Below are 24,727 nucleotides of genomic sequence, written 5' to 3'. Positions count from 1 at the left end.
AGGGCCTAGGGCATACCAAGGGCTGCCAAACACAGCTAAAGGAGGCGAAATAAGAGAAGCAGAACTTGCTCCTGAGAAACTCGTACATACACGGAACCCAAAGCATGCCTCTTCGTGGATACCGAGGCCTCCCCAGCTCAGATTCTGGGCCCTGGAACACAGTGCTAACCGCTGCCTTCAAGGAGAGGTAGGCAAGGAATGTTTTCAAGTCTCGCCTGCCTCTCAGGGCCTGTTCAGCTTGAGTGGAAAATATCCACAGCCTGCCCGAACGTCCTGCCGAGCAGCGAGTTGTACTGGAGTGTAGCAAACGCTTCCAAGTTGTCTGAGGGGAAAGAGGCCATTGCTGTGGTGTGAACGGCCTTCTCTGCCACTCTCTTGGAGCACAGTGCTCTCTGGGCAGGCAGGATAGTTCCTAGAGCAAAAGCATTTGAACAGACGTCTGCCCTGGTATACTTCCTACATCCGCACATCGAGTGCACCTTTCCTACGCTCCAGGCACCAACACGGTGCACAGAACTCCTCCTGATGGCGAGACAGAAGACGCAACATTTCTTCTAGGGGGCTCGTGAGGGGCGAGGCCTCTTGAGGAGTTGGACCCTCGAATGCCGCTGAAACCACTGAGGTTGATTGCCACTTTATGTTAGCGACACATTGAGAACATTTCAGGTTCATGGAACCCCGTGCAGTGCGCCACGAGAGAAGAAAACGCAGATGCTGCCTTGACAGGGTTAGATTGAATTGCCTCTGTCCCCCCTCCGAAAACTAACTTTCCCAGAGCCAGCACAGCTTCACGTCCCGAGCAACGTTTTCTGCTGTGTGCCAGGATACATGAAAGGAAACCTGGGGACGCTGGGAGACTCTGAGCTGTACGCGGCTTGCCAAAGCTTCTAGACCCTTCAGGGGTCAGTGTGGCCCTTCTGGAGAGTGACACAGCATGTTTCCTAATGGAAACCTAGTGTTACATTTCGGGGACTTTCTGCACAACCTTCCTCAGCCGCCTAGCTGGATGTCCTTGCCCAGAAGCGGCAGTTGCCAAGGAGTTCTTTCCCAGGAGCTCGTGAGACAGCATACCATGCAGAACCGCAGAGAAGGAGACCAGCCTTTCTCCGGGTTCTCAGAGGTTAGCTTTTCTGCCTTTGAGCCTTTGAACACAGAGATCCAGTCAGCTCCCAATGATACTTTAGAACTGTAGTATTGAAGGTCTCTCTGCCATCAGCCCCCTGCTCAGCTCCCGTCTCCTAGGTGCATTCAGTGAAGTAGCATCCACTCTGCAGCCTCCCGCACCATGTTGTTTAGGAACGGCACATTTCCTCTTCGTAAAGAAATCTTTTCTTGCAGCCTGCCTGGCCCGAGCTCCTATTCCTTTTCCGAAGGCCGAGTTCGGCATAGCCCTGCAATGACCCCTTCCCTCAAGGCCGGACACATCTCTGAAAGACTATACTCCATGGGTCCCCATTCATTACATCTTACCTCCCATGAAACACAAAGGAGTTGTAGCGTGATGGGAGGAAACAACGGCCTCCTTCTCCTTCTCGGAATACCCCGTTGCCCAAGGTTACGGGCCTTGTCCAGAAGCAACAGTTGCCCAGGATTTCTTTGCTTTGAGCTCGTGAGACAGCATATCATGTAGGACCGCCGAGAAGGAGACCTGCCTCTCTCTGGTTTGGAAGAGGTTAGCTTTTCTACTCAGCCTTGGAGCACAAAGACCCAGCCAATTCCCAAGGACAGTTTCGAAGGTTACTGGTGCAAGTCTCTCTGCGCTTAGCCCACTGTTCAGCTACAGTCTGTAAAGTGCATTCAGGGAAGAGCAAGAAAGTCTCCAACGCCCCGCGTCTTGTGGGGAAGGAACAGCACATTCTCTCCTCAGTGAAGACGTCCTTTCTTGCAGACTGCCAGGCTGGGACTCCTCTTCCGTCTCAGACCACCGAGTTTGGCATAGCTTTGAAATGACACCTTCCCTCAACGCCGTACACATCTCTTCAAGAACATAAACCCTGTGTTCCCATTCGTTATACCTCACCGCCCTAAGAAACACCGAAGAGCTGTGGCTGGATGGTAGGAAACAGTGGCCGTAGTGTCCTTCGATCAATATCCCGTTCCAAAGGCCCCCCGTGAAAATCTCTTGCTTTCGAGGGCCTAGGGCATACCAAGGGCTGCCAAACACAGCTAAAGGAGGCGAAATAAGAGAAGCAGAACTTGCTCCTGAGAAACTCGTACATACACTGAACCCAAAGCATGCCTCTTCGTGGAGACCGAAGGCCTCCCCAGCTCAGATTCTGGGCCCTGGAACACAGTGCTAACCGCTGCCTTCAAGGAGAGGTAGGCAAGGAATGTTTTCAAGTCTCGCCTGCCTCTCAGGGCCTGTTCAGCTTGAGTGGAAAATATCCACAGCCTGCCCGAACGTCCTGCCGAGCAGCGAGTTGTACTGGAGTGTAGCAAACGCTTCCAAGTTGTCTGAGGGGAAAGAGGCCATTGCTGTGGTGTGAACGGCCTTCTCTGCCACTCTCTTGGAGCACAGTGCTCTCTGGGCAGGCAGGATAGTTCCTAGAACAGAAGCATTTGAACAGATGTCTGCCCTGGTATACTTCCTACATCCGCACATCGAGTGCATCTTTCCTACGCTCCAGGCACCAACGTGGTGCACAGAACTCCTCCTGATGGCGAGACAGAAGACGCAACATTTCTTCTCGGGGGCTCGTGAGGGGCGAGGCCTCTTGAGGAGTTGGACCCTCGAATGGGGCTGAAACCACTGAGGTTGATTGCCATGTTATGTTAGCGACACATTGAGAGCATTTCAGGTTCATGGAACCCCGTGCAGTGCGCCATGAGAGAAGAAAACGCAGATGCTGCCTTGAGAGGGTTAGATTGAATTGCCTCTGTCCCCCCTCCGAAAACTAACTTTCCCAGAGCCAGCACAGCTTCACGTCCCGAGCAACGTTTTCTGCTGTGTGCCAGGATACATGAAAGGAAACCTGGGGACGCTGGGAGACTCTGAGCTGTACGCGGCTTGCCAAAGCTTCTAGACCCTTCAGGGGTCAGTGTGGCCCTTCTGGAGAGTGACACAGCATGTTTCCTAATGGAAACCTAGAGTTACATTTCGGGGACTTTCTGCACAACCTTCCTCAGCCGCCTAGCTGGATGTCCTTGCCCAGAAGCGGCAGTTGCCAAGGAGTTCTTTCCCAGGAGCTCGTGAGACAGCATACCATGCAGAACCGCAGAGAAGGAGACCAGCCTTTCTCCGGGTTTTCAGAGGTTCGCTTTTCTGCCTTTGAGCCTTTGAACACAGAGATCCAGTCAGCTCCCAATGATACTTTAGAACTGTAGTATTGACGGTCTCTCTGCCATCAGCCCCCTGCTCAGCTCCCGTCTCCTAGGTGCATTCAGTGAAGTAGCACCACTCTGCAGCCTCCCGCACCATGTTGTTTAGGAACGGCACATTTCCTCTTCGTAAAGAAATCTTTTCTTGCCGCCTGCCTGGCCCGAGCTCCTATTCCTTTTCCGAAGGCCGAGTTCGGCATAGCCCTGCAATGACCCCTTCCCTCAAGGCCGGACACATCTCTGAAAGACTATACTCCATGGGTCCCCATTCATTACATCTTACCTCCCATGAAACACAAAGGAGTTGTAGCGTGATGGGAGGAAACAACGGCCTCCTTCTCCTTCTCGGAATACCCCGTTGCCCAAGGTTACGGTCCTTGTCCAGAAGCAACAGTTGCCCAGGATTTCTTTGCTTTGAGCTCGTGAGACAGCATATCATGTAGGACCGCCGAGAAGGAGACCTGCCTCTCTCTGGTTTGGAAGAGGTTAGCTTTTCTACTCAGCCTTGGAGCACAAAGACCCAGCCAATTTCCAATGACAGTTTCGAAGGTTACTGGTGCAGGTCTCTCTGCGCTTAGCCCACTGTTCAGCTACAGTCTGTAAAGTGCATTCAGGGAAGAGCAAGAAAGTCTCCAACGCCCCGCGTCTTGTGGGGAAGGAACAGCACATTCTCTCCTCAGTGAAGACGTCCTTTCTTGCAGACTGCCAGGCTGGGACTCCTCTTCCGTCTCAGACCACCGAGTTTGGCATAGCGTTGAAATGACACCTTCCCTCAACGCCGTAGGCATCTCTTCAAGAACATAAACCCTGTGTGCCCATTCGTTATACCTCACCGCCCTAAGAAACACCGAAGAGCTGTGGCTGGATGGTAGGAAACAGTGGCCGTAGTGTCCTTCGATCAATATCCCGTTCCAAAGGCCCCCCGTGAAAATCTCTTGCTTTCGAGGGCCTAGGGCATACCAAGGGCTGCCAAACACAGCTAAAGGAGGCGAAATAAGAGAAGCAGAACTTGCTCCTGAGAAACTCGTACATACACTGAACCCAAAGCATGCCTCTTCGTGGAGACCGAAGGCCTCCCCAGCTCAGATTCTGGGCCCTGGAACACAGTGCTAACCGCTGCCTTCAAGGAGAGGTAGGCAAGGAATGTTTACAAGTCTCGCCTGCCTCTCAGGGCCTGTTCAGCTTGAGTGGAAAATAGCCACAGCCTGCCCGAACGTCCTGCCGAGCAGCGAGTTGTACTGGAGTGTAGCAAACGCTTCCAAGTTGTCTGAGGGGAAAGAGGCCATTGCTGTGGTGTGAACGGCCTTCTCTGCCACTCTCTTGGAGCACAGTGCTCTCTGAGCAGGCAGGATAGTCCCTAGAACAGAAGCATTTGAACAGACGTCTGCCCTGGTATACTTCCTACATCCGCACATCGAGTGCATCTTTCCTACGCTCCAGGCACCAACGCGGTGCACAGAACTCCTCCTGATGGCGAGACAGAAGACGCAACATTTCTTCTAGGGGGCTCGTGAGGGGCGAGGCCTCTTGAGGAGTTGGACCCTCGAATGCCGCTGAAACCACTGAGGTTGATTGCCACTTTATGTTAGCGACACATTGAGAACATTTCAGGTTCATGGAACCCCGTGCAGTGCGCCACGAGAGAAGAAAACGCAGATGCTGCCTTGACAGGGTTAGATTGAATTGCCTCTGTCCCCCCTCCGAAAACTAACTTTCCCAGAGCCAGCACAGCTTCACGTCCCGAGCAACGTTTTCTGCTGTGTGCCAGGATACATGAAAGGAAACCTGGGGACGCTGGGAGACTCTGAGCTGTACGCGGCTTGCCAAAGCTTCTAGAGCATTCAGGGGTCAGTGTGGCCCTTCTGGAGAGTGACACAGCATGTTTCCTAATGGAAACCTAGTGTTACATTTCGGGGACTTTCTGCACAACCTTCCTCAGCCGCCTAGCTGGATGTCCTTGCCCAGAAGCGGCAGTTGCCAAGGAGTTCTTTCCCAGGAGCTCGTGAGACAGCATACCATGCAGAACCGCAGAGGAGACCAGCCATTCTCCGGGTTCTCAGAGGTTCGCTGCCTTTGAGCCTCTGAAGTCAGAGATCCAGTCAGCTCCCAATGATACTTTAGAACTGTAGTATTGAAGGTCTCTCTGCCATCAGCCCCCTGCTCAGCTCCCGTCTCCTAGGTGCATTCAGTGAAGTAGCATCCACTCTGCAGCCTCCCGCACCATGTTGTTTAGGAACGGCACATTTCCTCTTCGTAAAGAAATCTTTTCTTGCAGCCTGCCTGGCCCGAGCTCCTATTCCTTTTCCGAAGGCCGAGTTCGGCATAGCCCTGCAAAGACCCCTTCCCTCAAGGCCGGACACATCTCTGAAAGACTATACTCCATGGGTCCCCATTCATTACATCTTACCTCCCATGAAACACAAAGGAGTTGTAGCGTGATGGGAGGAAACAACAGCCTCCTTCTCCTTCTCGGAATACCCCGTTGCCCAAGGTTACGGGCCTTGTCCAGAAGCAACAGTTGCCCAGGATTTCTTTGCTTTGAGCTCGTGAGACAGCATATCATGTAGGACCGCCGAGAAAGAGACCTGCCTCTCTCTGGTTTGGAAGAGGTTAGCTTTTCTACTCAGCCTTGGAGCACAAAGACCCAGCCAATTCCCAAGGACAGTTTCGAAGGTTACTGGTGCAGGTCTCTCTGCGCTTAGCCCACTGTTCAGCTACAGTCTGTAAAGTGCATTCAGGGAAGAGCAAGAAAGTCTCCAACGCCCCGCGTCTTGTGGGGAAGGAACAGCACATTCTCTCCTCAGTGAAGACGTCCTTTCTTGCAGACTGCCAGGCTGGGACTCCTCTTCCGTCTCAGACCACCGAGTTTGGCATAGCGTTGAAATGACACCTTCCCTCAACGCCGTAGGCATCTCTTCAAGAACATAAACCCTGTGTGCCCATTCGTTATACCTCACCGCCCTAAGAAACACCGAAGAGCTGTGGCTGGATGGTAGGAAACAGTGGCCGTAGTGTCCTTCGATCAATATCCCGTTCCAAAGGCCCCCCGTGAAAATCTCTTGCTTTCGAGGGCCTAGGGCATACCAAGGGCTGCCAAACACAGCTAAAGGAGGCGAAATAAGAGAAGCAGAACTTGCTCCTGAGAAACTCGTACATACACTGAACCCAAAGCATGCCTCTTCGTGGAGACCGAAGGCCTCCCCAGCTCAGATTCTGGGCCCTGGAACACAGTGCTAACCGCTGCCTTCAAGGAGAGGTAGGCAAGGAATGTTTACAAGTCTCGCCTGCCTCTCAGGGCCTGTTCAGCTTGAGTGGAAAATAGCCACAGCCTGCCCGAACGTCCTGCCGAGCAGCGAGTTGTACTGGAGTGTAGCAAACGCTTCCAAGTTGTCTGAGGGGAAAGAGGCCATTGCTGTGGTGTGAACGGCCTTCTCTGCCACTCTCTTGGAGCACAGTGCTCTCTGGGCAGGCAGGATAGTTCCTAGAACAGAAGCATTTGAACAGATGTCTGCCCTGGTATACTTCCTACATCCGCACATCGAGTGCATCTTTCCTACGCTCCAGGCACCAACGTGGTGCACAGAACTCCTCCTGATGGCGAGACAGAAGACGCAACATTTCTTCTCGGGGGCTCGTGAGGGGCGAGGCCTCTTGAGGAGTTGGACCCTCGAATGGGGCTGAAACCACTGAGGTTGATTGCCATGTTATGTTAGCGACACATTGAGAGCATTTCAGGTTCATGGAACCCCGTGCAGTGCGCCATGAGAGAAGAAAACGCAGATGCTGCCTTGAGAGGGTTAGATTGAATTGCCTCTGTCCCCCCTCCGAAAACTAACTTTCCCAGAGCCAGCACAGCTTCACGTCCCGAGCAACGTTTTCTGCTGTGTGCCAGGATACATGAAAGGAAACCTGGGGACGCTGGGAGACTCTGAGCTGTACGCGGCTTGCCAAAGCTTCTAGACCCTTCAGGGGTCAGTGTGGCCCTTCTGGAGAGTGACACAGCATGTTTCCTAATGGAAACCTAGAGTTACATTTCGGGGACTTTCTGCACAACCTTCCTCAGCCGCCTAGCTGGATGTCCTTGCCCAGAAGCGGCAGTTGCCAAGGAGTTCTTTCCCAGGAGCTCGTGAGACAGCATACCATGCAGAACCGCAGAGAAGGAGACCAGCCTTTCTCCGGGTTTTCAGAGGTTCGCTTTTCTGCCTTTGAGCCTTTGAACACAGAGATCCAGTCAGCTCCCAATGATACTTTAGAACTGTAGTATTGACGGTCTCTCTGCCATCAGCCCCCTGCTCAGCTCCCGTCTCCTAGGTGCATTCAGTGAAGTAGCACCACTCTGCAGCCTCCCGCACCATGTTGTTTAGGAACGGCACATTTCCTCTTCGTAAAGAAATCTTTTCTTGCCGCCTGCCTGGCCCGAGCTCCTATTCCTTTTCCGAAGGCCGAGTTCGGCATAGCCCTGCAATGACCCCTTCCCTCAAGGCCGGACACATCTCTGAAAGACTATACTCCATGGGTCCCCATTCATTACATCTTACCTCCCATGAAACACAAAGGAGTTGTAGCGTGATGGGAGGAAACAACGGCCTCCTTCTCCTTCTCGGAATACCCCGTTGCCCAAGGTTACGGTCCTTGTCCAGAAGCAACAGTTGCCCAGGATTTCTTTGCTTTGAGCTCGTGAGACAGCATATCATGTAGGACCGCCGAGAAGGAGACCTGCCTCTCTCTGGTTTGGAAGAGGTTAGCTTTTCTACTCAGCCTTGGAGCACAAAGACCCAGCCAATTTCCAATGACAGTTTCGAAGGTTACTGGTGCAGGTCTCTCTGCGCTTAGCCCACTGTTCAGCTACAGTCTGTAAAGTGCATTCAGGGAAGAGCAAGAAAGTCTCCAACGCCCCGCGTCTTGTGGGGAAGGAACAGCACATTCTCTCCTCAGTGAAGACGTCCTTTCTTGCAGACTGCCAGGCTGGGACTCCTCTTCCGTCTCAGACCACCGAGTTTGGCATAGCGTTGAAATGACACCTTCCCTCAACGCCGTAGGCATCTCTTCAAGAACATAAACCCTGTGTGCCCATTCGTTATACCTCACCGCCCTAAGAAACACCGAAGAGCTGTGGCTGGATGGTAGGAAACAGTGGCCGTAGTGTCCTTCGATCAATATCCCGTTCCAAAGGCCCCCCGTGAAAATCTCTTGCTTTCGAGGGCCTAGGGCATACCAAGGGCTGCCAAACACAGCTAAAGGAGGCGAAATAAGAGAAGCAGAACTTGCTCCTGAGAAACTCGTACATACACTGAACCCAAAGCATGCCTCTTCGTGGAGACCGAAGGCCTCCCCAGCTCAGATTCTGGGCCCTGGAACACAGTGCTAACCGCTGCCTTCAAGGAGAGGTAGGCAAGGAATGTTTACAAGTCTCGCCTGCCTCTCAGGGCCTGTTCAGCTTGAGTGGAAAATAGCCACAGCCTGCCCGAACGTCCTGCCGAGCAGCGAGTTGTACTGGAGTGTAGCAAACGCTTCCAAGTTGTCTGAGGGGAAAGAGGCCATTGCTGTGGTGTGAACGGCCTTCTCTGCCACTCTCTTGGAGCACAGTGCTCTCTGAGCAGGCAGGATAGTCCCTAGAACAGAAGCATTTGAACAGACGTCTGCCCTGGTATACTTCCTACATCCGCACATCGAGTGCATCTTTCCTACGCTCCAGGCACCAACGCGGTGCACAGAACTCCTCCTGATGGCGAGACAGAAGACGCAACATTTCTTCTAGGGGGCTCGTGAGGGGCGAGGCCTCTTGAGGAGTTGGACCCTCGAATGCCGCTGAAACCACTGAGGTTGATTGCCACTTTATGTTAGCAACACATTGAGAACATTTCAGGTTCATGGAACCCCGTGCAGTGCGCCACGAGAGAAGAAAACGCAGATGCTGCCTTGACAGGGTTAGATTGAATTGCCTCTGTCCCCCCTCCGAAAACTAACTTTCCCAGAGCCAGCACAGCTTCACGTCCCGAGCAACGTTTTCTGCTGTGTGCCAGGATACATGAAAGGAAACCTGGGGACGCTGGGAGACTCTGAGCTGTACGCGGCTTGCCAAAGCTTCTAGAGCATTCAGGGGTCAGTGTGGCCCTTCTGGAGAGTGACACAGCATGTTTCCTAATGGAAACCTAGTGTTACATTTCGGGGACTTTCTGCACAACCTTCCTCAGCCGCCTAGCTGGATGTCCTTGCCCAGAAGCGGCAGTTGCCAAGGAGTTCTTTCCCAGGAGCTCGTGAGACAGCATACCATGCAGAACCGCAGAGGAGACCAGCCATTCTCCGGGTTCTCAGAGGTTCGCTGCCTTTGAGCCTCTGAAGTCAGAGATCCAGTCAGCTCCCAATGATACTTTAGAACTGTAGTATTGAAGGTCTCTCTGCCATCAGCCCCCTGCTCAGCTCCCGTCTCCTAGGTGCATTCAGTGAAGTAGCATCCACTCTGCAGCCTCCCGCACCATGTTGTTTAGGAACGGCACATTTCCTCTTCGTAAAGAAATCTTTTCTTGCAGCCTGCCTGGCCCGAGCTCCTATTCCTTTTCCGAAGGCCGAGTTCGGCATAGCCCTGCAAAGACCCCTTCCCTCAAGGCCGGACACATCTCTGAAAGACTATACTCCATGGGTCCCCATTCATTACATCTTACCTCCCATGAAACACAAAGGAGTTGTAGCGTGATGGGAGGAAACAACAGCCTCCTTCTCCTTCTCGGAATACCCCGTTGCCCAAGGTTACGGGCCTTGTCCAGAAGCAACAGTTGCCCAGGATTTCTTTGCTTTGAGCTCGTGAGACAGCATATCATGTAGGACCGCCGAGAAAGAGACCTGCCTCTCTCTGGTTTGGAAGAGGTTAGCTTTTCTACTCAGCCTTGGAGCACAAAGACCCAGCCAATTCCCAAGGACAGTTTCGAAGGTTACTGGTGCAGGTCTCTCTGCGCTTAGCCCACTGTTCAGCTACAGTCTGTAAAGTGCATTCAGGGAAGAGCAAGAAAGTCTCCAACGCCCCGCGTCTTGTGGGGAAGGAACAGCACATTCTCTCCTCAGTGAAGACGTCCTTTCTTGCAGACTGCCAGGCTGGGACTCCTCTTCCGTCTCAGACCACCGAGTTTGGCATAGCGTTGAAATGACACCTTCCCTCAACGCCGTAGGCATCTCTTCAAGAACATAAACCCTGTGTGCCCATTCGTTATACCTCACCGCCCTAAGAAACACCGAAGAGCTGTGGCTGGATGGTAGGAAACAGTGGCCGTAGTGTCCTTCGATCAATATCCCGTTCCAAAGGCCCCCCGTGAAAATCTCTTGCTTTCGAGGGCCTAGGGCATACCAAGGGCTGCCAAACACAGCTAAAGGAGGCGAAATAAGAGAAGCAGAACTTGCTCCTGAGAAACTCGTACATACACTGAACCCAAAGCATGCCTCTTCGTGGAGACCGAAGGCCTCCCCAGCTCAGATTCTGGGCCCTGGAACACAGTGCTAACCGCTGCCTTCAAGGAGAGGTAGGCAAGGAATGTTTACAAGTCTCGCCTGCCTCTCAGGGCCTGTTCAGCTTGAGTGGAAAATAGCCACAGCCTGCCCGAACGTCCTGCCGAGCAGCGAGTTGTACTGGAGTGTAGCAAACGCTTCCAAGTTGTCTGAGGGGAAAGAGGCCATTGCTGTGGTGTGAACGGCCTTCTCTGCCACTCTCTTGGAGCACAGTGCTCTCTGAGCAGGCAGGATAGTCCCTAGAACAGAAGCATTTGAACAGACGTCTGCCCTGGTATACTTCCTACATCCGCACATCGAGTGCATCTTTCCTACGCTCCAGGCACCAACGCGGTGCACAGAACTCCTCCTGATGGCGAGACAGAAGACGCAACATTTCTTCTAGGGGGCTCGTGAGGGGCGAGGCCTCTTGAGGAGTTGGACCCTCGAATGCCGCTGAAACCACTGAGGTTGATTGCCACTTTATGTTAGCGACACATTGAGAACATTTCAGGTTCATGGAACCCCGTGCAGTGCGCCACGAGAGAAGAAAACGCAGATGCTGCCTTGACAGGGTTAGATTGAATTGCCTCTGTCCCCCCTCCGAAAACTAACTTTCCCAGAGCCAGCACAGCTTCACGTCCCGAGCAACGTTTTCTGCTGTGTGCCAGGATACATGAAAGGAAACCTGGGGACGCTGGGAGACTCTGAGCTGTACGCGGCTTGCCAAAGCTTCTAGAGCATTCAGGGGTCAGTGTGGCCCTTCTGGAGAGTGACACAGCATGTTTCCTAATGGAAACCTAGTGTTACATTTCGGGGACTTTCTGCACAACCTTCCTCAGCCGCCTAGCTGGATGTCCTTGCCCAGAAGCGGCAGTTGCCAAGGAGTTCTTTCCCAGGAGCTCGTGAGACAGCATACCATGCAGAACCGCAGAGGAGACCAGCCATTCTCCGGGTTCTCAGAGGTTCGCTGCCTTTGAGCCTCTGAAGTCAGAGATCCAGTCAGCTCCCAATGATACTTTAGAACTGTAGTATTGAAGGTCTCTCTGCCATCAGCCCCCTGCTCAGCTCCCGTCTCCTAGGTGCATTCAGTGAAGTAGCATCCACTCTGCAGCCTCCCGCACCATGTTGTTTAGGAACGGCACATTTCCTCTTCGTAAAGAAATCTTTTCTTGCAGCCTGCCTGGCCCGAGCTCCTATTCCTTTTCCGAAGGCCGAGTTCGGCATAGCCCTGCAAAGACCCCTTCCCTCAAGGCCGGACACATCTCTGAAAGACTATACTCCATGGGTCCCCATTCATTACATCTTACCTCCCATGAAACACAAAGGAGTTGTAGCATGATGGGAGGAAACAACAGCCTCCTTCTCCTTCTCGGAATACCCCGTTGCCCAAGGTTACGGGCCTTGTCCAGAAGCAACAGTTGCCCAGGATTTCTTTGCTTTGAGCTCGTGAGACAGCATATCATGTAGGACCGCCGAGAAAGAGACCTGCCTCTCTCTGGTTTGGAAGAGGTTAGCTTTTCTACTCAGCCTTGGAGCACAAAGACCCAGCCAATTCCCAAGGACAGTTTCGAAGGTTACTGGTGCAGGTCTCTCTGCGCTTAGCCCACTGTTCAGCTACAGTCTGTAAAGTGCATTCAGGGAAGAGCAAGAAAGTCTCCAACGCCCCGCGTCTTGTGGGGAAGGAACAGCACATTCTCTCCTCAGTGAAGACGTCCTTTCTTGCAGACTGCCAGGCTGGGACTCCTCTTCCGTCTCAGACCACCGAGTTTGGCATAGCGTTGAAATGACACCTTCCCTCAACGCCGTAGGCATCTCTTCAAGAACATAAACCCTGTGTGCCCATTCGTTATACCTCACCGCCCTAAGAAACACCGAAGAGCTGTGGCTGGATGGTAGGAAACAGTGGCCGTAGTGTCCTTCGATCAATATCCCGTTCCAAAGGCCCCCCGTGAAAATCTCTTGCTTTCGAGGGCCTAGGGCATACCAAGGGCTGCCAAACACAGCTAAAGGAGGCGAAATAAGAGAAGCAGAACTTGCTCCTGAGAAACTCGTACATACACTGAACCCAAAGCATGCCTCTTCGTGGAGACCGAAGGCCTCCCCAGCTCAGATTCTGGGCCCTGGAACACAGTGCTAACCGCTGCCTTCAAGGAGAGGTAGGCAAGGAATGTTTACAAGTCTCGCCTGCCTCTCAGGGCCTGTTCAGCTTGAGTGGAAAATAGCCACAGCCTGCCCGAACGTCCTGCCGAGCAGCGAGTTGTACTGGAGTGTAGCAAACGCTTCCAAGTTGTCTGAGGGGAAAGAGGCCATTGCTGTGGTGTGAACGGCCTTCTCTGCCACTCTCTTGGAGCACAGTGCTCTCTGAGCAGGCAGGATAGTCCCTAGAACAGAAGCATTTGAACAGACGTCTGCCCTGGTATACTTCCTACATCCGCACATCGAGTGCATCTTTCCTACGCTCCAGGCACCAACGCGGTGCACAGAACTCCTCCTGATGGCGAGACAGAAGACGCAACATTTCTTCTAGGGGGCTCGTGAGGGGCGAGGCCTCTTGAGGAGTTGGACCCTCGAATGCCGCTGAAACCACTGAGGTTGATTGCCACTTTATGTTAGCGACACATTGAGAACATTTCAGGTTCATGGAACCCCGTGCAGTGCGCCACGAGAGAAGAAAACGCAGATGCTGCCTTGACAGGGTTAGATTGAATTGCCTCTGTCCCCCCTCCGAAAACTAACTTTCCCAGAGCCAGCACAGCTTCACGTCCCGAGCAACGTTTTCTGCTGTGTGCCAGGATACATGAAAGGAAACCTGGGGACGCTGGGAGACTCTGAGCTGTACGCGGCTTGCCAAAGCTTCTAGAGCATTCAGGGGTCAGTGTGGCCCTTCTGGAGAGTGACACAGCATGTTTCCTAATGGAAACCTAGTGTTACATTTCGGGGACTTTCTGCACAACCTTCCTCAGCCGCCTAGCTGGATGTCCTTGCCCAGAAGCGGCAGTTGCCAAGGAGTTCTTTCCCAGGAGCTCGTGAGACAGCATACCATGCAGAACCGCAGAGGAGACCAGCCATTCTCCGGGTTCTCAGAGGTTCGCTGCCTTTGAGCCTCTGAAGTCAGAGATCCAGTCAGCTCCCAATGATACTTTAGAACTGTAGTATTGAAGGTCTCTCTGCCATCAGCCCCCTGCTCAGCTCCCGTCTCCTAGGTGCATTCAGTGAAGTAGCATCCACTCTGCAGCCTCCCGCACCATGTTGTTTAGGAACGGCACATTTCCTCTTCGTAAAGAAATCTTTTCTTGCAGCCTGCCTGGCCCGAGCTCCTATTCCTTTTCCGAAGGCCGAGTTCGGCATAGCCCTGCAAAGACCCCTTCCCTCAAGGCCGGACACATCTCTGAAAGACTATACTCCATGGGTCCCCATTCATTACATCTTACCTCCCATGAAACACAAAGGAGTTGTAGCGTGATGGGAGGAAACAACAGCCTCCTTCTCCTTCTCGGAATACCCCGTTGCCCAAGGTTACGGGCCTTGTCCAGAAGCAACAGTTGCCCAGGATTTCTTTGCTTTGAGCTCGTGAGACAGCATATCATGTAGGACCGCCGAGAAAGAGACCTGCCTCTCTCTGGTTTGGAAGAGGTTAGCTTTTCTACTCAGCCTTGGAGCACAAAGACCCAGCCAATTCCCAAGGACAGTTTCGAAGGTTACTGGTGCAGGTCTCTCTGCGCTTAGCCCACTGTTCAGCTACAGTCTGTAAAGTGCATTCAGGGAAGAGCAAGAAAGTCTCCAACGCCCCGCGTCTTGTGGGGAAGGAACAGCACATTCTCTCCTCAGTGAAGACGTCCTTTCTTGCAGACTGCCAGGCTGGGACTCCTCTTCCGTCTCAGACCACCGAGTTTGGCATAGCGTTGAAATGACCCCTTCCCTCAACGCCGTACGCATCTCTTCAAGAACATAAACCCTGTGTGCCCATTCGTTATACCTCACCACCCTAAGAAACACCGAAGAGCAGTGGCTGGATGGTAGGAAACAGTGGCCGTAGTGTCCTTCGATCAATATCCCGTTCCAAAGGCCCCCCGTGGAAATCTCTTGCTTTCGAGGGCCTAGGGCATACCAAGGGCTGCCAAACACAGCTAAAGGAGGCGAAATAAGAGAAGCAGAACTTGCTCCTGAGAAACTCGTACATACACTGAACCCAAAGCATGCCTCTTCGTGGAGACCGAAGGCCTCCCCAGCTCAGATTCTGGGCCCTGGAACACAGTGCTAACCGCTGCCTTCAAGGAGAGGTAGGCAAGGAATGTTTTCAAGTCTCGCCTGCCTCTCAGGGCCTGTTCAGCTTGAGTGGAAAATATCCACAGCCTGCCCGAACGTCCTGCCGAGCAGCGAGTTGTACTGGAGTGTAGCAAACGCTTCCAAGTTGTCTGAGGGGAAAGAGGCCATTGCTGTGGTGTGAACGGCCTTCTCTGCCACTCTCTTGGAGCACAGTGCTCTCTGGGCAGGCAGGATAGTTCCTAGAGCAGAAGCATTTGAACAGACGTCTGCCCTGGTATACTTCCTACATCCGCACATCGAGTGCATCTTTCCTACGCTCCAGGCACCCACACGGTGCACAGAACTCCTCCTGATGGCGAGACAGAAGATGCAACATTTCTTCTAGGGGGCTCGTGAGGGGCGAGGCCTCTTGAGGAGTTGGACCCTCGAATGCCGCTGAAACCACTGAGGTTGATTGCCACTTTATGTTAGCGACACATTGAGAACATTTCAGGTTCATGGAACCCCGTGCAGTGCGCCACGAGAGAAGAAAACGCAGATGCTGCCTTGACAGGGTTAGATTGAATTGCCTCTGTCCCCCCTCCGAAAACTAACTTTCCCAGAGCCAGCACAGCTTCACGTCCCGAGCAACGTTTTCTGCTGTGTGCCAGGATACATGAAAGGAAACCTGGGGACGCTGGGAGACTCTGAGCTGTACGCGGCTTGCCAAAGCTTCTAGACCCTTCAGGGGTCAGTGTGGCCCTTCTGGAGAGTGACACAGCATGTTTCCTAATGGAAACCTAGTGTTACATTTCGGGGACTTTCTGCACAACCTTCCTCAGCCGCCTAGCTGGATGTCCTTGCCCAGAAGCGGCAGTTGCCAAGGAGTTCTTTCCCAGGAGCTCGTGAGACAGCATACCATGCAGAACCGCAGAGAAGGAGACCAGCCTTTCTCCGGGTTCTCAGAGGTTAGCTTTTCTGCCTTTGAGCCTTTGAACACAGAGATCCAGTCAGCTCCCAATGATACTTTAGAACTGTAGTATTGAAGGTCTCTCTGCCATCAGCCCCCTGCTCAGCTCCCGTCTCCTAGGTGCATTCAGTGAAGTAGCATCCACTCTGCAGCCTCCCGCACCATGTTGTTTAGGAACGGCACATTTCCTCTTCGTAAAGAAATCTTTTCTTGCAGCCTGCCTGGCCCGAGCTCCTATTCCTTTTCCGAAGGCCGAGTTCGGCATAGCCCTGCAATGACCCCTTCCCTCAAGGCCGGACACATCTCTGAAAGACTATACTCCATGGGTCCCCATTCATTACATCTTACCTCCCATGAAACACAAAGGAGTTGTAGCGTGATGGGAGGAAACAACAGCCTCCTTCTCCTTCTCGGAATACCCCGTTGCCCAAGGTTACGGGCCTTGTCCAGAAGCAACAGTTGCCCAGGATTTCTTTGCTTTGAGCTCGTGAGACAGCATATCATGTAGGACCGCCGAGAAAGAGACCTGCCTCTCTCTGGTTTGGAAGAGGTTAGCTTTTCTACTCAGCCTTGGAGCACAAAGACCCAGCCAATTCCCAAGGACAGTTTCGAAGGTTACTGGTGCAGGTCTCTCTGCGCTTAGCCCACTGTTCAGCTACAGTCTGTAAAGTGCATTCAGGGAAGAGCAAGAAAGTCTCCAACGCCCCGCGTCTTGTGGGGAAGGAACAGCACATTCTCTCCTCAGTGAAGACGTCCTTTCTTGCAGACTGCCAGGCTGGGACTCCTCTTCCGTCTCAGACCACCGAGTTTGGCATAGCGTTGAAATGACCCCTTCCCTCAACGCCGTACGCATCTCTTCAAGAACATAAACCCTGTGTGCCCATTCGTTATACCTCACCACCCTAAGAAACACCGAAGAGCAGTGGCTGGATGGTAGGAAACAGTGGCCGTAGTGTCCTTCGATCAATATCCCGTTCCAAAGGCCCCCCGTGGAAATCTCTTGCTTTCGAGGGCCTAGGGCATACCAAGGGCTGCCAAACACAGCTAAAGGAGGCGAAATAAGAGAAGCAGAACTTGCTCCTGAGAAACTCGTACATACACTGAACCCAAAGCATGCCTCTTCGTGGAGACCGAAGGCCTCCCCAGCTCAGATTCTGGGCCCTGGAACACAGTGCTAACCGCTGCCTTCAAGGAGAGGTAGGCAAGGAATGTTTTCAAGTCTCGCCTGCCTCTCAGGGCCTGTTCAGCTTGAGTGGAAAATAGCCACAGCCTGCCCGAACGTCCTGCCGAGCAGCGAGTTGTACTGGAGTGTAGCAAACGCTTCCAAGTTGTCTGAGGGGAAAGAGGCCATTGCTGTGGTGTGAACGGCCTTCTCTGCCACTCTTTCGGAGCACAGTGCTCTCTGGGCAGGCAGGAGAGTTCCTAGAGCAGAAGCATTTGAACAGACGTCTGCCCTCGTATACTTCCTACATCCGCACATCGAGTGCATCTTTCCTACGCTCCAGGCACCCACACGGTGCACAGAACTCCTCCTGATGGCGAGACAGAAGATGCAACATTTCTTCTAGGGGGCTCGTGAGGGGCGAGGCCTCTTGAGGAGTTGGACCCTCGAATGCCGCTGAAACCACTGAGGTTGATTGCCACTTTATGTTAGCGACACATTGAGAACATTTCAGGTTCATGGAACCCCGTGCAGTGCGCCACGAGAGAAGAAAACGCAGATGCTGCCTTGACAGGGTTAGATTGAATTGCCTCTGTCCCCCCTCCGAAAACTAACTTTCCCAGAGCCAGCACAGCTTCACGTCCCGAGCAACGTTTTCTGCTGTGTGCCAGGATACATGAAAGGAAACCTGGGGACGCTGGGAGACTCTGAGCTGTACGCGGCTTGCCAAAGCTTCTAGACCCTTCAGGGGTCAGTGTGGCCCTTCTGGAGAGTGACACAGCATGTTTCCTAATGGAAACCTAGTGTTACATTTCGGGGACTTTCTGCACAACCTTCCTCAGCCGCCTAGCTGGATGTCCTTGCCCAGAAGCGGCAGTTGCCAAGGAGTTCTTTCCCAGGAGCTCGTGAGACAGCATACCATGCAGAACCGCAGAGAAGGAGACCAGCCTTTCTCCGGGTTCTCAGAGGTTAGCTTTTCTGCCTTTGAGCCTTTGAACACAGAGATCCAGTCAGCTCCCAATGATACTTTAGAACTGTAGTATTGAAGGTCTCTCTGCCATCAGCCCCCTGCTCAGCTCCCGTCTCCTAGGTGCATTCAGTGAAGTAGCATCCACTCTGCAGCCTCCCGCACCATGTTGTTTAGGAACGGCACATTTCCTCTTCGTAAAGAAATCTTTTCTTGCAGCCTGCCTGGCCCGAGCTCCTATTCCTTTTCCGAAGGCCGAGTTCGGCATAGCCCTGCAATGACCCCTTCCCTCAAGGCCGGACACATCTCTGAAAGACTATACTCCATGGGTCCCCATTCATTACATCTTACCTCCCATGAAACACAAAGGAGTTGTAGCGTGATGGGAGGAAACAACAGCCTCCTTCTCCTTCTCGGAATACCCCGTTGCCCAAGGTTACGGGCCTTGTCCAGAAGCAACAGTTGCCCAGGATTTCTTTGCTTTGAGCTCGTGAGACAGCATATCATGTAGGACCGCCGAGAAAGAGACCTGCCTCTCTCTGGTTTGGAAGAGGTTAGCTTTTCTACTCAGCCTTGGAGCACAAAGACCCAGCCAATTCCCAATGACAGTTTCGAAGGTTACTGGTGCAGGTCTCTCTGCGCTTAGCCCACTGTTCAGCTACAGTCTGTAAAGTGCATTCAGGGAAGAGCAAGAAAGTCTCCAACGCCCCGCGTCTTGTGGGGAAGGAACAGCACATTCTCTCCTCAGTGAAGACGTCCTTTCTTGCAGACTGCCAGGCTGGGACTCCTCTTCCGTCTCAGACCACCGAGTTTGGCATAGCGTTGAAATGACCCCTTCCCTCAACGCCGTACGCATCTCTTCAAGAACATAAACCCTGTGTGCCCATTCGTTATACCTCACCACCCTAAGAAACACCGATGAGCAGTGGCTGGATGGTAGGAAACAGTGGCCGTAGTGTCCTTCGATCAATATCCCGTTCCAAAGGCCCCCCGTGGAAATCTCTTGCTTTCGAGGGCCTAGGGCATACCAAGGGCTGCCAAACACAGCTAAAGGAGGCGAAATAAGAGAAGCAGAACTTGCTCCTGAGAAACTCGTACATACACTGAACCCAAAGCATGCCTCTTCGTGGAGACCGAAGGCCTCCCCAGCTCAGATTCTGGGCCCTGGAACACAGTGCTAACCGCTGCCTTCAAGGAGAGGTAGGCAAGGAATGTTTTCAAGTCTCGCCTGCCTCTCAGGGCCTGTTCAGCTTGAGTGGAAAATAGCCACAGCCTGCCCGAACGTCCTGCCGAGCAGCGAGTTGTACTGGAGTGTAGCAAACGCTTCCAAGTTGTCTGAGGGGAAAGAGGCCATTGCTGTGGTGTGAACGGCCTTCTCTGCCACTCTCTTGGAGCACAGTGCTCTCTGGGCAGGCAGGATAGTTCCTAGAGCAGAAGCATTTGAACAGACGTCTGCCCTGGTATACTTCCTACATCCGCACATCGAGTGCATCTTTCCTACGCTCCAGGCACCCACACGGTGCACAGAACTCCTCCTGATGGCGAGACAGAAGATGCAACATTTCTTCTAGGGGGCTCGTGAGGGGCGAGGCCTCTTGAGGAGTTGGACCCTCGAATGCCGCTGAAACCACTGAGGTTGATTGCCACTTTATGTTAGCGACACATTGAGAACATTTCAAGTTCATGGAACCCCGTGCAGTGCGCCACGAGAGAAGAAAACGCAGATGCTGCCTTGACAGGGTTAGATTGAATTGCCTCTGTCCCCCCTCCGAAAACTAACTTTCCCAGAGCCAGCACAGCTTCACGTCCCGAGCAACGTTTTCTGCTGTGTGCCAGGATACATGAAAGGAAACCTGGGGACGCTGGGAGACTCTGAGCTGTACGCGGCTTGCCAAAGCTTCTAGACCCTTCAGGGGTCAGTGTGGCCCTTCTGGAGAGTGACACAGCATGTTTCCTAATGGAAACCTAGTGTTACATTTCGGGGACTTTCTGCACAACCTTCCTCAGCCGCCTAGCTGGATGTCCTTGCCCAGAAGCGGCAGTTGCCAAGGAGTTCTTTCCCAGGAGCTCGTGAGACAGCATACCATGCAGAACCGCAGAGAAGGAGACCAGCCTTTCTCCGGGTTCTCAGAGGTTAGCTTTTCTGCCTTTGAGCCTTTGAACACAGAGATCCAGTCAGCACCCAATGATACTTTAGAACTGTAGTATTGAAGGTCTCTCTGCCATCAGCCCCCTGCTCAGCTCCCGTCTCCTAGGTGCATTCAGTGAAGTAGCATCCACTCTGCAGCCTCCCGCACCATGTTGTTTAGGAACGGCACATTTCCTCTTCGTAAAGAAATCTTTTCTTGCAGCCTGCCTGGCCCGAGCTCCTATTCCTTTTCCGAAGGCCGAGTTCGGCATAGCCCTGCAATGACCCCTTCCCTCAAGGCCGGACACATCTCTGAAAGACTATACTCCATGGGTCCCCATTCATTACATCTTACCTCCCATGAAACACAAAGGAGTTGTAGCGTGATGGGAGGAAACAACAGCCTCCTTCTCCTTCTCGGAATACCCCGTTGCCCAAGGTTACGGGCCTTGTCCAGAAGCAACAGTTGCCCAGGATTTCTTTGCTTTGAGCTCGTGAGACAGCATATCATGTAGGACCGCCGAGAAAGAGACCTGCCTCTCTCTGGTTTGGAAGAGGTTAGCTTTTCTACTCAGCCTTGGAGCACAAAGACCCAGCCAATTCCCAAGGACAGTTTCGAAGGTTACTGGTGCAGGTCTCTCTGCGCTTAGCCCACTGTTCAGCTACAGTCTGTAAAGTGCATTCAGGGAAGAGCAAGAAAGTCTCCAACGCCCCGCGTCTTGTGGGGAAGGAACAGCACATTCTCTCCTCAGTGAAGACGTCCTTTCTTGCAGACTGCCAGGCTGGGACTCCTCTTCCGTCTCAGACCACCGAGTTTGGCATAGCGTTGAAATGACCCCTTCCCTCAACGCCGTACGCATCTCTTCAAGAACATAAACCCTGTGTGCCCATTCGTTATACCTCACCACCCTAAGAAACACCGAAGAGCAGTGGCTGGATGGTAGGAAACAGTGGCTGTAGTGTCCTTCGATCAATATCCCGTTCCAAAGGCCCCCCGTGGAAATCTCTTGCTTTCGAGGGCCTAGGGCATACCAAGGGCTGCCAAACACAGCTAAAGGAGGCGAAATAAGAGAAGCAGAACTTGCTCCTGAGAAACTCGTACATACACTGAACCCAAAGCATGCCTCTTCGTGGAGACCGAAGGCCTCCCCAGCTCAGATTCTGGGCCCTGGAACACAGTGCTAACCGCTGCCTTCAAGGAGAGGTAGGCAAGGAATGTTTTCAAGTCTCGCCTGCCTCTCAGGGCCTGTTCAGCTTGAGTGGAAAATATCCACAGCCTGCCCGAACGTCCTGCCGAGCAGCGAGTTGTACTGGAGTGTAGCAAACGCTTCCAAGTTGTCTGAGGGGAAAGAGGCCATTGCTGTGGTGTGAACGGCCTTCTCTGCCACTCTCTTGGAGCACAGTGCTCTCTGGGCAGGCAGGATAGTTCCTAGAGCAGAAGCATTTGAACAGACGTCTGCCCTGGTATACTTCCTACATCCGCACATCGAGTGCATCTTTCCTACGCTCCAGGCACCCACACGGTGCACAGAACTCCTCCTGATGGCGAGACAGAAGATGCAACATTTCTTCTAGGGGGCTCGTGAGGGGCGAGGCCTCTTGAGGAGTTGGACCCTCGAATGCCGCTGAAACCACTGAGGTTGATTGCCACTTTATGTTAGCGACACATTGAGAACATTTCAGGTTCATGGAACCCCGTGCAGTGCGCCACGAGAGAAGAAAATGCAGATGCTGCCTTGACAGGGTTAGATTGAATTGCCTCTGTCCCCCCTCCGAAAACTAACTTTCCCAGAGCCAGCACAGCTTCACGTCCCGAGCAACGTTTTCTGCTGTGTGCCAGGATACATGAAAGGAAACCTGGGGACGCTGGGAGACTCTGAGCTGTACGCGGCTTGCCAAAGCTTCTAGACCCTTCAGGGGTCAGTGTGGCCCTTCTGGAGAGTGACACAGCATGTTTCCTAATGGAAACCTAGTGTTACATTTCGGGGACTTTCTGCACAACCTTCCTCAGCCGCCTAGCTGGATGTCCTTGCCCAGAAGCGGCAGTTGCCAAGGAGTTCTTTCCCAGGAGCTCGTGAGACAGCATACCATGCAGAACCGCAGAGAAGGAGACCAGCCTTTCTCCGGGTTCTCAGAGGTTAGCTTTTCTGCCTTTGAGCCTTTGAACACAGAGATCCAGTCAGCTCCCAATGATACTTTAGAACTGTAGTATTGAAGGTCTCTCTGCCATCAGCCCCCTGCTCAGCTCCCGTCTCCTAGGTGCATTCAGTGAAGTAGCATCCACTCTGCAGCCTCCCGCACCATGTTGTTTAGGAACGGCACATTTCCTCTTCGTAAAGAAATCTTTTCTTGCAGCCTGCCTGGCCCGAGCTCCTATTCCTTTTCCGAAGGCCGAGTTCGGCATAGCCCTGCAATGACCCCTTCCCTCAAGGCCGGACACATCTCTGAAAGACTATACTCCATGGGTCCCCATTCATTACATCTTACCTCCCATGAAACACAAAGGAGTTGTAGCGTGATGGGAGGAAACAACGGCCTCCTTCTCCTTCTCGGAATACCCCGTTGCCCAAGGTTACGGGCCTTGTCCAGAAGCAACAGTTGCCCAGGATTTCTTTGCTTTGAGCTCGTGAGACAGCATATCATGTAGGACCGCCGAGAAGGAGACCTGCCTCTCTCTGGTTTGGAAGAGGTTAGCTTTTCTACTCAGCCTTGGAGCACAAAGACCCAGCCAATTCCCAAGGACAGTTTCGAAGGTTACTGGTGCAGGTCTCTCTGCGCTTAGCCCACTGTTCAGCTACAGTCTGTAAAGTGCATTCAGGGAAGAGCAAGAAAGTCTCCAACGCCCCGCGTCTTGTGGGGAAGGAACAGCACATTCTCTCCTCAGTGAAGACGTCCTTTCTTGCAGACTGCCAGGCTGGGACTCCTCTTCCGTCTCAGACCACCGAGTTTGGCATAGCATTGAAATGACCCCTTCCCTCAACGCCGTACGCATCTCTTCAAGAACATAAACCCTGTGTCCCCATTCGTTATACCTCACCACCCTAAGAAACACCGAAGAGCAGTGGCTGGATGGTAGGAAACAGTGGCCGTAGTGTCCTTCGATCAATATCCCGTTCCAAAGGCCCCCCGTGGAAATCTGTTGCTTTCGAGGGCCTAGGGCATACCAAGGGCTGCCAAACACAGCTAAAGGAGGCGAAATAAGAGAAGCAGAACTTGCTCCTGAGAAACTCGTACGTACACGGAACCCAAAGCATGCCTCTTTGTGGAGACCGAGGCCTCCCCAGCTCAGATTCTGGGCCCTGGAACACAGTGCTAACCGCTGCCTTCAAGGAGAGGTAGGCAAGGAATGTTTTCAAGTCTCGCCTGCCTCTCAGGGCCTGTTCAGCTTGAGTGGAAAATAGCCACAGCCTGCCCGAACGTCCTGCCGAGCAGCGAGTTGTACTGGAGTGTAGCAAACGCTTCCAAGTTGTCTGAGGGGAAAGAGGCCATTGCTGTGGTGTGAACGGCCTTCTCTGCCACTCTCTTGGAGCACAGTGCTCTCTGGGCAGGCAGGATAGTTCCTAGAGCAGAAGCATTTGAACAGACGTCTGCCCTGGTATACTTCCTACATCCGCACATCGAGTGCATCTTTCCTACGCTCCAGGCACCCACACGGTGCACAGAACTCCTCCTGATGGCGAGACAGAAGATGCAACATTTCTTCTAGGGGGCTCGTGAGGGGCGAGGCCTCTTGAGGAGTTGGACCCTCGAATGCCGCTGAAACCACTGAGGTTGATTGCCACTTTATGTTAGCGACACATTGAGAACATTTCAGGTTCATGGAACCCCGTGCAGTGCGCCACGAGAGAAGAAAATGCAGATGCTGCCTTGACAGGGTTAGATTGAATTGCCTCTGTCCCCCCTCCGAAAACTAACTTTCCCAGAGCCAGCACAGCTTCACGTCCCGAGCAACGTTTTCTGCTGTGTGCCAGGATACATGAAAGGAAACCTGGGGACGCTGGGAGACTCTGAGCTGTACGCGGCTTGCCAAAGCTTCTAGACCCTTCAGGGATCAGTGTGGCCCTTCTGGAGAGTGACACAGCATGTTTCCTAATGGAAACCTAGTGTTACATTTCGGGGACTTTCTGCACAACCTTCCTCAGCCGCCTAGCTGGATGTCCTTGCCCAGAAGCGGCAGTTGCCAAGGAGTTCTTTCCCAGGAGCTCGTGAGACAGCATACCATGCAGAACCGCAGAGAAGGAGACCAGCCTTTCTCCGGGTTCTCAGAGGTTAGCTTTTCTGCCTTTGAGCCTTTGAACACAGAGATCCAGTCAGCTCCCAATGATACTTTAGAACTGTAGTATTGAAGGTTTCTCTGCCATCAGCCCCCTGCTCAGCTCCCGTCTCCTAGGTGCATTCAGTGAAGTAGCATCCACTCTGCAGCCTCCCGCACCATGTTGTTTAGGAACGGCACATTTC

The 24,727-nt window shown here is 53.0% G+C and overlaps 1 long non-coding RNA gene across 1 annotated transcript in view; it reads left to right on the top strand.

The window, feature by feature from the left end:
- Positions 1-24,727, top strand: part of LOC309606203 — a 910,895-nt gene that overhangs the window by 340,409 nt on the left and 545,759 nt on the right. The gene's annotated exons all lie outside the window — the stretch shown is intronic.

This window comes from Balaenoptera borealis (assembly GCF_965194805.1).
Source record: "Balaenoptera borealis genome assembly, chromosome: 11".
NCBI lineage: Eukaryota > Metazoa > Chordata > Mammalia > Artiodactyla > Balaenopteridae > Balaenoptera > Balaenoptera borealis.
The sequence above is the reverse complement of the archived record's forward strand: the minus strand, read 5'-3'. Positions and strand labels throughout refer to the sequence as shown.